The sequence below is a fragment of the Oncorhynchus kisutch genome, linkage group LG27 (assembly GCF_002021735.2).
Source record: "Oncorhynchus kisutch isolate 150728-3 linkage group LG27, Okis_V2, whole genome shotgun sequence".
NCBI lineage: Eukaryota > Metazoa > Chordata > Actinopteri > Salmoniformes > Salmonidae > Oncorhynchus > Oncorhynchus kisutch.
The window spans coordinates 33,347,133-33,361,742 of record NC_034200.2 but is presented as its reverse complement, the minus strand read 5'-3'; positions in this window follow the sequence as shown (position 1 = coordinate 33,361,742).

Below are 14,610 nucleotides of genomic sequence, written 5' to 3'. Positions count from 1 at the left end.
GACATTTCAGAGGGTTCAAAAACATTGCCACAGCACACACACACACACAAAGCTCGACATCGTTCATGTACATTAATCGTTCAGGTTCTGAGACATTTGTAAGCTAACCATTATCGTGGGCAGCCACCTCCTGTAAATCAGAGATAGACATATAGATAATTTTGGGTGTCAGGGAAAATGTATGGAGTAAAAATAACATTTTCTTTAGGGAATGTAGTGAAGTGAAAGTAGTCAAAAATATGAATATTAAAGTAAAGTACAGAAAACGACTTAAGTAGTACTTTAAAGTATTTTTACTTAAGTACTTTACACCACTGCTTAACCCCCCCCCCCCCCCCCCCCCCCACAACAACTGTCTCACGGGTGCCCAGTGTGGCAGCCACCTGCTCCAACCTGTGTAAGTACAGTATGTGTGTCTTCCAGAAAGATTGGGATAAAGCAGAAACATTTCAAATTTCCTTTGGATCTTGTGTACAATTGATGAATAAATTGATCTAAATCTACTTTTGGTATTGAGAGATGGAATGGGTTCATTCACCCTATTTGGTAGGGATCAGTCCAGTGCCGTACCTTTAAGAAGAGATGCTAATGTTAGACATCATCATCACTCTGTAGTAAACCTGTGTTACCACATGTTCATTTTAGATGACAGAGAAGTTTCCTATGGGTGCAGGGGACCTGAGTTCGAATTCAGAAGGTCACAGTGATACAGTTTCTCAAGTAGTTGACCTGTGCTGTGGGCTCTGAAGCCATCCTTCTCATCCAGATCACAGATCTTTTGATCAAGCTCTCTGATGTTACGGCTCAGCTTATTGTACCTGTGGAGACTGCAGGTTAACAACTAGTCCCGAATGTGATTATGCTTTCCATTGCCTGTATAGCATAGTCACACATTTTATATGGAAAAATAACTAAACATCCCTTGTCTGCCATGAATGTTGAATACAATTTTATTTGAATTTACTGTCGATTATCCATGGGGTTGGTTCTTATTCGGGTCGAGATTTGAGACAAAATATCCACAGGAAGTAGTATTAAAAACAAACTGATTTTAAAACGCAGGTCTCTGTCTCTGGCAATCAAGATTTGTTTGCTCATCACTTAAGGCAGTGTTTCCCAACTCCTTGAGTACCATCAACAGCACATGTTTGTTGTTGCAAAACTTACCTAATTCAACTCATTGAGGGCTTGATGATTAGTTTACAAGTTCAGTCTGTGTGCTTGTCCTGGGTGACAACAATATTGTGTGCTGTTGGTGCTACTCAAGGACTGGAGTTTGGAAAAACTGACCTCAGGCACAGGCACAAGACAGAAATACATGCACACGATGCATGCATACTAATCTAAATCGTGCATGTGTTTACTAATCTAAGTCCTGCATGTGTTTACTAATCTAAGTCCTGCATGTGTTTACTAATCTAAGTCCTGCATGTGTTTACTAATCTAAGTCCTGCATGTGTTTACTAATCTAAATCCTGCATGTGTTTACTAATCTTAAATCCTGCATGTGTTTACTAATCTAAGTCCTGCATGTGTTTACTAATCTTAAATCCTGCATGTGTTTACTAATCTTAAATCCTGCATGTGTTTACTAATCTAAATCCTGCATGTGTTTACTAATCTTAAATCCTGCATGTGTTTACTAATCTAAGTCCTGCATGTGTTTACTAATCTAAGTCCTGCATGTGTTTACTAATCTAAGTCCTGCATGTGTTTACTAATCTTAAATCCTGCATGTGTTTACTAATCTAAGTCCTGCATGTGTTTACTAATCTTAAATCCTGCATGTGTTTACTAATCTAAGTCCTGCATGTGTTTACTAATCTAAGTCCTGCATGTGTTTACATGGTTTTGCGCATGTGCCTGCTGATAGAAATCTCAATGGCAGTACCGGCGCTCTAAAAAGTCAGGTAAACAATACTTTCCTGTAGATATTATATCTCAAATTTCGACCAGCAGAAGGACCAACTGCACAGACAACGGGTAGAGTAAGTTCAAATGTCATTTTATTCAACATTCTGGTTTGTAAGGAACGTTTTTGCAGTGCTTAGTTTCAGGCCTTGTAAACAGAAAGCTGGAATCACAGTCTGATTTATCAGCCTAGTAAACAAGCACCTAGGTTGCTTAAACATCAGACTGTTACCACGGTTACCCCATGGATATTCAGTCTGAAAGAAGTCGTGTTAAAAAACACGCAAGAATCAATACAGGGAAGAATGTTAAATAAATATATATTTACACTTTACCGGTTGGTCCTTTTGAGGATAGGAAGTGGAGAGAAAATATCTACAGGAATGTATTGTTTACCCGACTTTTGCGGTGCAGTTAGGTTCTGTAGTGGTCATTCAATCTTCTCGGACTAACAGTTGAGATAATGGGACAATTCGGAGTACAGTGCATTTCTCATTCCTGGATTGAAGTACGTTTATCTCATACCGGCTCCATGGTGTCCTAATATACACTGGAAGAAGTGTCTGGTGGTTATCAGACAGCATTATGGGGTTCTCTATCAAAAGCGCAACATTTTTAAAAATATTTTTATGTTGCTAATATATGGTTGGATCTCTGTTGACATTGAGGCTATCATTAAAGATAATCCTATCTGTGCTATCATCTAACTCAAATGAAGCCTGTAGGTTAAATCAAATCAAATCAAATCAAATTTTATTTGTCACATACACATGGTTAGCAGATGTTAATGCGAGTGTAGCGAAATGCTTGTGCTTCTAGTTCCGACAATGCAGTAATAACGAACAAGTAATCTAACTAACAATTCCAAAAAACTACTGTCTTATACACAGTGTAAGGGGATAAAGAATATGTACATAAGGATATATGAATGAGTGATGGTACAGAGCAGCATAGGCAAGATACAGTAGATGATATCGAGTAGAGTATAACATATGAGATGAGTATGTAAACAAAGTGGCATAGTTAAAGTGGCTAGTGATACATGTATTACGTAAGGATGCAGTCGATGATATAGAGTACAGTATATACGTATGCATATGAGATGAATAATGTAGGGTAAGTAACATTATATAAGGTAGCATTGTTTAAAGTGGCTAGTGATATATTTACATAATTTCCCATCAATTCCCATTATTAAAGTGGCTGGAGTTGAGTCAGTGTCATTGGCAGTGTGTTGGCAGCAGCCACTCAATGTTAGTGGTGGCTGTTTAACAGTCTGATGGCCTTGAGATAGAAGCTGTTTTTCAGTCTCTCGGTCCCAGCTTTGATGCACCTGTACTGAGCTCGCCTTCTGGATTACAGCGGGGTGAACAGGCAGTGGCTCGGGTGGTTGATGTCCTTGATGATCTTTATGGCCTTCCTGTAGCATCGGGTGGTGTAGGTGTCCTGGAGGGCAGGTAGTTTGCCCCCGGTTATGCGTTGTGCAGACCTCACTACCCTCTGGAGAGCCTTACGGTTGAGGGCGGTGCAGTTGCCATACCAGGCGGTGATACAGCCCACCAGGATGCTCTCGATTGTGCATCTGTAGAAGTTTGTGAGTGCTTTTGGTGACAAGCCGAATTTCTTCAGCCTCCTGATGTTGAAGAGGTTCTGCTGCGCCTTCTTCACGATGCTGTCTGTGTGAGTGGACCAATTCAGTTTGTCTGTGATGTGTATGCCGAGGAACTTAAAACTTGCTACCCTCTCCACTACTGTTCCATCGATGTGGATAGGGGGGTGTTCCCTCTGCTGTTTCCTGAAGTCCACAATCATCTCCTTAGTTTTGTTGACGTTGAGTGTGAGGTTATTTTCCTGACACCACACTCCGAGGGCTCTCACCTCCTCCCTATAGGCCGTCTCGTCGTTGTTGGTAATCAAGCCTACCACTGTTGTGTCGTCCGCAAACTTGATGATTGAGTTGGAGGCGTGCGTGCGTGGCCACGCAGTCGTGGGTGAACAGGGAGTACAGGAGAGGGCTCAGAATGCACCCTTGTGGGGCCCCAGTGTTGAGGATCAGCGGGGAGGAGATGTTGTTGCCTACCCTCACCACCTGGGGGCGGCCCGTCAGGAAGTCCAGTACCCAGTTGCACAGGGCGGGGTCGAGACCCAGGGTCTCGAGCTTGATGACGAGCTTGGAGGGTACTATGGTGTTGAATGCCGAGCTGTAGTCGATGAACAGCATTCTCACATAGGTATTCCTCTTGTCCAGATGGGTTAGGGCAGTGTGCAGTGTGGTTGAGATTAGCCAGCAGATCTGACCCACTTGTTTACAGCTGCACTAGTCTTGGACAGCCTTCCAGTGTATATTAGGACAACATGGAGCCGGTATGAGATATGGCCTCAAAAGGTACCTCAATCCAGGAATGAGAAATGCACTGTACTCCGAATTGTCCCATTATCCCAACTGTTACTCCGAGAAGATTGAACACCCACTAAAAAGTAGCAGTATTTCAATCTTCTCGATGGAGCAATGTGGATAAAGTTCAAATTTAGTACAGTAACATATCCCATACCTACATTGAGGTTTGTTTTCTGACCCATATCTCGCTCTGGCTCCACAGTGTCTTAATGTAACTATGATTGTGTTCAGACCCCAGTGCAGCTCAGTGTAAACAAGCGTAATGGTACTTGGGTCGGTATCTTCTGGAAACTACAATGTGCAAAAATTAATACAACATGTAACAATTTCAAAGACTTTACTGAGTTACAGTTCATATATGGAAATCAGGCAATTGAAATAAATGAATCAGGCCCTAATCTATGGATTTCACATGACTGGGAATACAGATATGCATCCAATGGCTAGCTAGTTAGCGAGGTGCGCGCTAATAGCGTTTCAATTTGTGACTTCACTTGCTCTGAGACTTTGAAGTAGTTGTTTCCTTGCTCTATAAGGGCTGTGGTTTTGGTGGAGCGGTAGGTAACGATTCTTCATGAGAGGCAGTTGTTGATGTGTGCAGAGGGTTCCTGGTTCGAGCCCAGGGAGGTGCGTGGAGAGGGACGGAAGCAAAATTGGAACATTTCTGGGGATATTTTATTTCAGCTCATGAAACATGGGACCAACACTTTACATGTTGTGTTTATATTTTTGTTCAGTATATATGTAAAATCCACTGGTGAATTCATTTGTAGAGAGCAGAGATTCTCAATCCAGGAATGAGAAATGCACTGTACTCCGAATTGTCCCATTATCCCAACTGTTACTCCGAGAAGATTGAACACCCACTAAAAAGTAGCAGTATTTTGACAGACTGCTACACTGCAGACAGACAGTCAATGTTAACATGCCGATCCAGCAGGTGTAAATCAATTTAAAGTTTTATTGAGGCCCAAGTTCCAAAACAATATGAAGAAAAAGTTGACTGAAACCATAGACATCACATCATTGTATCTGTCCCATTACGGTGTCTGTGAGAGTATGGGCAGTGCCATTGGCAGAGGCCATCTCCATTTTGAAGTAGTCAATTTTCTGGTAGTTTGAGCCAAGTGTACATAAAGAACCTCAGAAAGTGCGCCCAGGAATACATCTCTCTACATTTGCATCTCTGTTGACAGAGCAGACTGGTCTCAGACTAGACATAACATAGTAAATGTAAATCTGGGACACTTAAATTAGTATGATATGTTACGTTTGGTATGTTTACATAAGACAGAAGGTTACTTAAGGCAAAAACGCAAACGTCTAGCAACCCAAAGGTTGCATATTAGAATCTCATTGTCACGTTCTGACCTTTATTTCCTTTGTTTTGTATTTATTTAGTATGGTCAGGGCGTGAGTTGGGGTGGGCAGTCTATGTTTGTTTTTCTATGATTTGGGGATTTGTATGTTTCGGCCTAGTATGGTTCTCAATCAGAGGCAGGTGTCATTAGTTGTCTCTGATTGAGAATCATACTTAGGTAGACTGGGTTTCACTGTTTGTTTGTGGGTGATTGTCTATGTTGATTGCTTGTGTCAGCACAGTTCTCATTAGCGTCACGGTCGTTATTTCGTTTATTGTTTTTGTATAGTGTGTTTCAGTGTTTTCTTTATTAAATTTCATCATGAACACATACCACGCCGCATTTTGGTCCTCCGATCCTTCTCGCCTCTCCTCTTCAGATGAAGAGGAGGACGCCCGTGACACTCATCACAGGCAACTTTAGCATTTGATCTATTTAGCAACTATGCAACTACTTACTACTTTTTAGTTACTTCGCAACTACTTAGCATGGTAGAAATATCTTGTCCTAACCCTAATCCTGTCTTCTAACCTTAACCCTAACCTAGCTAACATTAGCCAGCTAGATAACGTTAGCCCCGACAAATTGGAATTCAGAACATATCATACACTTGGCAAATTCGTAACATAGTGTACGAATTTCAATTTACAACATATATACGAATTGTAAGTCGTAAACATATCATATAAAATGGATGATGTACATCTACAAATTAATACATACCATACAAAGGGTAATTTATCATACTAAATGGGAATGTCTCGAAATGTACATACAGAATAATACGAAATGCTCTGAGACCACATTGGAGCGAGACATGGGTCAACTATCAAGTCTTTATGCCAGAAGTCTGCTAGAGTGAGACAAGGAGAGTGAGAGACACTTATTCGAATGAGTTGTCCTCATCATGTTCCCCCGCTCACCTCTCCAATTGAATCCTACCACAGGTAAAGTTGCGACTGCTTACCTTCATTCTGAACACGTTTGGGTCAAGATTGCGCGACAGCAAGTAACGTTACACTTCTAAAGAAGTGAATAAGGTATTGACGTTTATCTGCAAGTCTTATAGCTTATAATGTTGTTACATTGTATTTACAATATTGTTACATTGTTGTTTGCTACATTATTATGTTGTGACATTGTGTTGTTTCGTGGTGTTTCCAGATACATTGTAGGTTATTCAGAATGTTACACTGTAGACTACAGTCACAGATTGAGAAGAACCGTTGCTACAGTAACATAACATGTAGCCTAGCCTGGACGTTTTGCAGATAAAAGTTTCAGCCTACAGCTACAATTCTACAGATTGTGGAATTCATATTTTGTTTTGGCCTTAATTCACGTGAAGAAAAAATTACTTTAAATCAAACGAAGTGATAATTTGACAGCACCCCAGTTACTGCAACATATCTTTTAAAAAATAGAGAGAAGTAACGTTAGAGAGCTGTCAATTGGGGTCTAGTGGAAGTAGCTGCTATGCAACCAAGCAAGTTTGTTGGAACATTTGGTGTTAGTTATATAACAGTCGAATGTCCCAACAAGCTGGTTTGGTTGCATCACGGCTAAAGTGGAAGGAGCCCCCTGAGACCCTTTCAGCCATCCAAAAAGAGTAAAGATGAAGCTGCACTGAATGTCTCCCCTATTCTTTTTATGTTGGGCCTTCACCTCTTGGTTAACGTTACACCTATCAGGCTAATTTTCTCAGGTCTATCCTCTTACTCAATCGGATTTGTTCTCTGATAACATTTTGTGGCAAGATAAATATTTATTTTTCAAACAAACTCCCATCAAAGTCAATAGGTGCGCTGTTGATATGTATACCCCCATTGCTCTTAGAAAAGTATCCACATCAGCATTTGGATTTAGGTTTCTCTTCTGCCCTGAATATACAGGTATGTGACAGGCCCATAATGTAGTTAGCAGTAGCTCTGTACTCGTGACATAGTTAAACAATCTTGTTTGACTGGTTTTTGTTCAGTCATAGTATAGATCCTGGCAAACACATACAAATGACTTCAAATCCAGAAAAACGTCTTCCACTTCCTCTGCTTGTAGAACCTGTGTGTCGGGTGTTCTTCCTTTCACGTGTGTGTGCGTGCATGACTGTCTGTCTGTCACTGTCACCCCAGTAATTGAGTGAAGCCTATGTTTGGGATGATCTGAGGGAGACACTGCCAAGAAATCAACCTGTTTGCATCTGTGTATGGGATGAATTACCAACAAGATTTTCAGTGGATTTTAATAATACAGTGGGGCAAAAAAGTATTTAGTCAGCCACCAATTGTGCAAGTTCTCCCACTTAAAAAGATGAGGCCTGTAATTTTCATCATAGGTACACTTCAACAAAATCCAGAAAATCACATTGTAGGATTTTTAATGAATTTATTTGCAAATTATGGTAGAAAATAAGTAACAAATCACACCAGATACTGACATGTTTTCTGTATTTCCAGCCATGTGAAATCCAAAGATTAGAATTAATTTCAATTGACAGATTTTCTGAAACTCTGAAATTGTTGCATGTTGCATTTATGTTTTTGTTAATTGTAAATTCCTTTGCTGTGATGATTTATTTGATTAATTCTTGTCTTTCACTTTTGTCTCACAACCTATTTAGCTTTCCTGTGTTCTGCTCCCATTCATCACCTGGAGGAGAACCATCTTGCTGCAGTTTGAACTAGCCCCTGACCTCACTATTTAGACATTGGGACCATGTCTTTTTTGTGTGGATTTTGTCTTACACAGTCTAGTGCATTTTAGAATTGAAGAACACCAACTACAGACACATGTGCTTGTTTGTATCAGGACACAAGGCGAGACCCAGATGCAGACACATTTATTATAATCCAAGGGATAGACAAAAGGCAGGTCGGGGACAGGCAAGAGGTCATAGTCAGGGCAGAGTCCAAAACGGTACAGGGCGGCAGGCAGGCTCGAGGTCAGGGGCAGGCAGAGTGGTCAGGCAGGCGGGCTCAGAGTCAGGACAGGCAAGGGTCAAAACCAGGAGGACGAGGAAAAAGAGAGACTAGGAAAAAACAGGAGCTGAGAGAAAACCGCTGGTTGACTTGGCAAACAAGACGAACTGGCACATACAGACAGAAGACACAGGTATAAATACCCAGGGGATAAGTGGGGAAGATGGGCTACACCTAGAGGGGGGTGGAGACAAGCACAAGGACAGGTGAAATGGATCAGGGTGTGACAGTTCGAGCATCTTGAAGACTAAATTCAATGTGGAATCAGTTTAACTGGTGACAAACAGATCATTTTACTATGGTAACATGCAGTGGGGAGAATTCCAGTTGTCCCCGTCAGGAGCCAAGCTTTTGCCATAAAGTTCTCGTCTCTCGACCACACAAGCTTTAGATTGCATTTGGCTAAGGCACTCGTCTCTCTTGACATCAGTCATCTACATTGGTGACCAGGGTGGAATCCTTTTGATACACCTATGAGGCCTGGGCACACAAATGCTCCTAGAGAGGAGGAGGAGGAATACTGAAGCATGCGTTGATAACAGTTCTACAGTCTCCATCAGAGGCCCAGGCTTTTGGTGAAGCTCTCATTTCTGGACCGCAACATTGTAAGATTGTGCTCTCCATGCCACTTGATATACATTGATTGGAATGTTACACTATTTCGATTCTTCAAATATTGCCTGAGATACCTTTGTTATTTGTCTCCATACTCAGTAAATGGTCAAATACTATTTGTGATGGTGTTCTTTATTCAAATGTATCTGCATGAAATGTACATTATGGAAAACATGTCTCACACTGCGTCATAGTAAAATAATTCATTCATTGGCAAGATTTTAGCACCATCAACTTTTACAAGGTTAGTAGGAAAGTTACTAATTCAAACCACCTAAATACTCACATTGACCTAAAATGTTGTATTTTTTAACTCAAACATTAATTTCCCAAATGCTTTTTCTATAATCCCACAGGATCTTCATCATTCTCCATACCTTATATTCCAATGCATCCAACAGTATGCATGCTGACCACTGATTATCTTAATTCAGAGCACATTGTACAACTGTTTTTAGAGAGCATTGTATCGCAAGGTATGCTATATGTGTAGGCTATGCCATATTGGCTAATTTGCAGATGCAGCTGTCATTTTTAAACCTCCATTCTAGGATACATGACACACATCATTCTATCTACATGCTTTTATTTGGGTTTCTATGCAAAGAATATGATTGAAAATGTCTTTAAGACTGTAGCAAGTTACTTGAAATGAGACCGGGTGCACAGACGCTAGGTGAAAAATTCATTTGAATCCAATTTGTAACAATAAAATGTGAAGAAATCCAAGGGGGTGTGTAGACTTTCTATAGTCACCGTTAGTATTGGGATAATATTGTGAGGTCCCTGACAATTCCCAGCTTTACTTTTGATCTTTCTTGTTTTTAGGTTTGTTAGGTATTTTGTAAGCTTCAAATGTCACAGCTAACAGGAGATGAAACATGATAGTGATATAAATGGTTTGTCTAGGTACAAACAGAGGCACACGGGAAATTAAAAGGAAAACATACCCAAACTGAAATGCTCCAAACGTGACAGTGCTACACAATTAGCAAACGAGGGAAGTTAACTTACTGTATATGTACATCAATCTATCAGACCATATACATCTACAGTGCTTATAGAAAATCTACATCCCCTTGAACTTATTTCACATTTTAGGTGGAATTGAAATACATTTAATTGTACTTTTGATCATTAATCCACACAAACTACTGCCTAATGTCAAAGTGAAAAGAAAATTATACATATGTTTACAAATTAATAATTAAATAACTAAAATAGTAATTGTTTAAGTATTTGCCTTTGTTTAGGCAAGCCTAAATTAGTTCAGACGTCAAATTTGGCATATCAAACCACACATCAGTGGTACGGGCATATTTATTCACCCCCTTTGCTATGAAGCACCTAAATAAGATCTGGTGCAACCAATTACCTTCAGAAGTCACATAATTAGGCCACCTGTGTGCAATCTAAGTGTCACATGATCTGTCACATGATCTCAGTATATATACACCTGTTCTGAAAGGCCCTAGAGTCTGCAACACCACTAAGCAAGGGGCACCACCAAGCAAACGGCACCATGAAGACCAAGTGGCTCTCCAAACAGGTCAGGGACAAAGTTGTGGAGAAGTACAGATCAGGGTTGGGTTATCAAAAAATATCAGAAACTTTGAACATCCCACGGAGCACGATTAAATCCATTATTAAAAAAGGGAAAGAATATGGCACCACAACAAACCTGCCAAGAGAGGTCCGCCCACCAAAACTCAAGGGCCAGGCAAGGAGGGCATTCATCAGAGAGGCAACAAAGATAACCCTGAAGGAGCGGCAAAACTCCACAGTGGCGATTGGAGTATCTGTCCATAGGACCACTTTAAACCGTAAGCTTTACGGAAGAGTGGCCATAAAAAAGTGATTGCTTAAAGAAAAAAATAAGAAGACTCCCCAAACATATGGAAGAAGGTACTCTGGTCAGATTGAAAAAAAATGAGCTTTTTGGCCATCAAGGAAAACGCTATGTCTGGCGCAAACCCAACATATCTCATCATCCCGAGAACATCCTCCCCACAGTGAAGCATGTGGGTGGCAGCATCATGCTGTAGGGATGTTTGCAACAAAGTACTAATGTAATACCGCAAAAAAATCCTAGCGAGAAACCTGCTTCAGTCTGCTTTACAACAGATACTGGGGGCATAAAAGGGATAGCCCCACCTCTTTCATGTGATATGGTTGATTACATTGACTGAGGTGTGTAGCGGCCAATAAGGAGCAGGCTTCTGTCCAAGTAGCAGGGGAGTGGGAGGAGTTTTGTACACCAAGTCTGCGTTCAGTAAGTTTTTACGTTCTGGAACGTTCAATCGAACGGAAACGGTGCTGGACTGAACGACTAAGAGTTGGGTTGTGGATTGGGGAATACTACAGCCCCACAGTGGTGGTGTTATAATACCCATAAAACCTAGTGGTCAAACAGGGAAATGGTTCCAATCGTTTTTCCACCATTCATTTTTCCCATAGGGGATTTTAGAAACACTTAAAATAAGGGCTGTGTTTTGTGTAGGCTTACCCTGGCGTGTTGTTTTGATAATCATGTAAATCTTTCTAGGACAAGGTGACTTTTATCAACTAACTCATTGTTGGAAAAGGACACGTACAGTTGAAGACGGAAGTTTACATACACAGCCAAATACATTTAACTCCGTTTTTCACAATTCCTGAAATTTAATCCAAGTACAAATTCCCTGTCTTAGGTCAGTTAGGATCACCATTTTATGATAAGAATGTGAAATGTCAGAATAATAGTAGAGAGAATTATTTATTGCAGCTTTTATTTATTTCATCAAATTCCCAGTGGGTCAGAAGTTTACATACACTCAATTAGTATTTGGTAGCATTGCCTTTAAATTGTTTAACTTGGGTCAAACGTTTCAGGTAACCTTCCACAAGCTTCCCACAATAAGTTGGGTGAATTTTGGCCCATTCCTCCTGACAGAGCTGGTGTAACTGAGTCAGGTTTGTAGGCCTCCTTGCTCACACACACTTTTTCAGTTCTGCCCACAAATTTTCTATAGGATTGAGGTCAGGGCTTTGTGATGGCCACTCCAATACCTTTGTTGTTCTTAAGCCATTTTGCCACAACTTTGGAAGTATGCTTGGGGTCATTGTCCATTTGGAAGACCCATTTGCAACCAAGCTTTAACTTCCTGACTGATGTCTTGACACCATGCTCCCCCATAGTGCTATCTGTTTTGTGAAGTGCACCAGTTCCTCCTGCAGCAATGCACCCCCACAACATTTATGTTTTACCTTTATTTAACTAGGCAAGTCAGTTAAGAACAAATTCTTATTTTCAATGACAGCCTAGGAACACTGGGTTAACTGCCTGTTCAGGGGCAGAACAACAGATTTGTACCTTGTCAGCTCTGGGATTCAAACTTGCAACCTTTCGGTTACTAGTCCAACGCTCTAACCACTAGGCTACCCTGCCACCCCACATGATGCTGCCACCCCCGTGATTCACTATTGAAATGGTGTTCTTCGGCTTGCAAGCCTCCCCCTGTTTCCTCCAAACATAACGATTGTCATTATGGCCAAACAGTTCTATTTTTGTTTCATCCGACCAGAGGACATTTCTCCAAATAGTACGATCTTTGTCCCCATGTGCAGTTGCAAACCGTAGTCTGGCTTTTTTATGGCGGTTTTGGAGCAGTGGATTCTTCCTTGTTGAGTGGCCTTTCAGGTTATGTCGATATAGGACTCGTTTTACAGTTGATATAGATACTTTTGTACTTGTTTCCTCCAGCATCTTAACAAGGTCCTTTGCTGTTGTTCTGGGATTGATTTGCACTTTTCGCAGCAAAGTACATTAATCTCTGGGAGACAGAATGCGTCTCCTTCCTGAGCGGTATGATGGCTGCGTGGTCCCATGGTGTTTATACTTGCTTACTATTGTTTGTACAGATGAACGTGGTACCTTCAGGCATTTGGAAATTGCTCCCAAGGATGAACCAGACTTGTGGAGGTCTGGCTGATTTCTTGAGATTTTCCCATGATGTCAAGCAAAGAGGCACTGAGTTTGAAGGTAGGCCTTGAAATACATCCACAGGTACACCTCCTATTGACTCAGGCTAATTGACATAATTTATCAGAAGCTTCTAAAACCATGACATCATTTTCTGGAATTTTCCAAGCTGGTTAAAGACACAGTCAACTCAGTGTATATAAACTTCTGACCCACTGGAATTGTGATACAGTGAATTATAAGTGAAATAATGTGTCTGTAAACAATTGTTGGAAAAATTACTTGTGTTATGCACAAAGTAGATGTCCTAACCGACTTGCCAAATCTATAGTTTGTTAACAAGACATTTGTGGAGTTGTTGAAAAACGAGTTTTAATGACTCCAACCTAAGTGTATGTAAACTTCCGACTTCAACTGTAAGTTAGCATTTCACTGTTAGTATACACCTTTCGTTTACAAAGCATATGACAAATAACATTTGATTTGGTCAACACACAAAAAAATACATTTTGGGTAAACGTGTCTTTCAGTATAAACTGCTCCGCAACGTAGCGTAACGGTCAAGCGAATTGAACCTAGGCTGCTACATTTGTGTAAAGAGTTTTTGCTTGTGGCTGTCTAGAGTTATTTTCTTGTTTGCTAAAATAATATTGGGTGGAAGTGGATGCGCCATGCCCGACCTGTGATTTCCGTGAATCTGATTGGTAAAGACACACTCACTCACGCACACACACTGCAGCACTTTTATCAGATGGACATAGTGCGCGAGTTGACGAATGCAAGTCAGTCTAAAAACAGTAGGCCTACTTTGCCCATTTTTTTTCAACATTTTTGCATTAAAATTATTAAACCAAATTAAACAAATGTGCCTGCTTACCATACATCACCCACTGGGCACACACTGGTTAAATCAACTTTGTTTTCACATAATTTCAATTCAAACCAACGTGCAATAGACGTTGAATTGACGTCTGTCTGTGCCCAGTGGGCATTGTCATTCATTTAGACTCATGCTTAATAATTCACAAAAAGGATTCTGTGTTCACTTCCAAAGTATCTTAGTGAACACAGTGTGCAGTGTAATGCCTTTTGGGAATAGGTGTGTGAGTGTGTAACCGTTCAACTGTGTGTTCATTGGGTCCTCAGGGCTAAGCCACTGGGGTGAGGGAATGTGTGTTTACGTACAGGGTTCCTATGAAGACAGAGTGGTTGTGTGTGTGTTTTTGCGTGTGCGTGTGTGTGTTTTTGCGTGTGCGCGTGTGTGCGTGCGAGTGAACCCATGTGTGTGTGTAAGTATGTGTGAAGGGCGGCTTTCTGGCTACCCGGTGCTCTGACATCCCCACACCCTCCTCCCCTTCCCGGTATACACACACTCACACACACACACAC